The sequence below is a fragment of the Pseudochaenichthys georgianus genome, chromosome 9, assembly GCF_902827115.2.
Source record: "Pseudochaenichthys georgianus chromosome 9, fPseGeo1.2, whole genome shotgun sequence".
In the NCBI taxonomy this organism is placed as follows: Eukaryota; Metazoa; Chordata; class Actinopteri; order Perciformes; family Channichthyidae; genus Pseudochaenichthys; species Pseudochaenichthys georgianus.
Window position 1 is genome coordinate 3,259,614 of NC_047511.1, and position 1,557 is coordinate 3,261,170.

Consider the following 1,557-nt stretch of genomic DNA (forward strand, 5'->3'; position numbering starts at 1 on the left):
ATTGGTGTGTCCCGCACCGTTGTGTCTTTTCAGCCGTGCCGACAACCCACCGATTCAACATGTCGAATCGGTGGGCAGTCGTCGGCAAAATAAATCTGATTGGCTGTTCAGCTAGCGAATCAGTGCATGAGAAGCGAAACGGAAGTGAGGGACCCAAACAAACTATTAAGAAGGCAAATCTGAGATTTCATTTAACTCCAGCTCTAGACACAGGTTCAGGAAAGCCCCGTGAGCTTCTCGCTGTAGAGTGAAAATGGAACGCACACACTATTTGTTGTTTGTTTATATCACGCAGTCTGTTCTTCTTCTCTCGGTTATCACGCAGTCTGTCTTCCGGTTGTTGCCTCTTTTGAATGACAAATACACACTACCGCCGCCTGCTGGTAAGGAGAGTTATTGCCACTCACGCATGCGCAGTTCGTACGTGCTACTTGGCCGTCGGCTGAAGTCTTTGCGGTGTGTTCCAGTGCGACACATGGCAAGACGCAGAGACGTGAGGCGACACAACAGTAGGGGGTCCGTCTGTGTCAGTTCTTTGGTGTCAGCTTGGTGTGTCCGGGCCTTAACATGTCACCACCGACTGATCTGCCTGCAGGACACATCCCTCTGATGGAGAGGAGACTGTTAGTGCTATGAAAAGCATACCTGAATGTCAACATTGGATATGAATGTTGTTTAGTTATTGTGGTAATTTTAAAATAGAAGGTTGTGTCTTAATAAGCTTCAGACTCCTATATATTCCTGATTTTAGGAAAAACAAGTAGAGTTAAAAGTAACATTAGGCTATGTGTTTTTCTATATTTAGGTAATCTGAAACTGGAAAATATGCAAAACCAAGATATCTCTTTTAAGTCTTTGACAACAACCATGAAGGCAATCACAATGAATGAATGTTTTTAGCCAAACCTCCGTGTCAAGCTAATTTTTGTGTAGCATGTAATAGGTGTGTAAATATACTTACTCGTAATATACCAAACATACTTTTGATTATGCTAGGCTAACAGTTTCCCCATGCATACCATATTTGTGCTAAGCTAAACATGTCCTGGAAATGTTCATGGTTTTGTTTTTCACATTATATCTCAATGTTGTGCAGTCCCCTATTACAACATTGTTTAAATAAAAAAGTTTGGCATGTGGTTATAATGAAAAACATTTCTTGCTATAAGGAGATATGTTGATTGATTGTGTAGTTTTATGATATACAAAAAGATAAAGCTACATTTAAACCCTGAACAATTTGGTGTGGTGTAAAAGCAATACAAATATGCCATAGTAACATTAAAGATATGACTTCAGTTGAACATGAAAAAAGATATTGTTTAAAGCAGAAACATAACGAGAAACCTGGGAAATCTCTGTTGACATGGGGAGTGTTGGACGAATCCTCCTACTCTAGCTTTCCCTTGTCCTCTGTTGACCTTTGAACCCTGCTGTGTGTAGAGCACAGAGGAGCTGCAGTTGGCAGCTGGATGATGTAGTCCACTGCTGACTTCCTGTCCTCATTCACCTTAAACACCGTGTGTGTGTGTGTGTGTGTGTGTGTGTGTGTGTGTG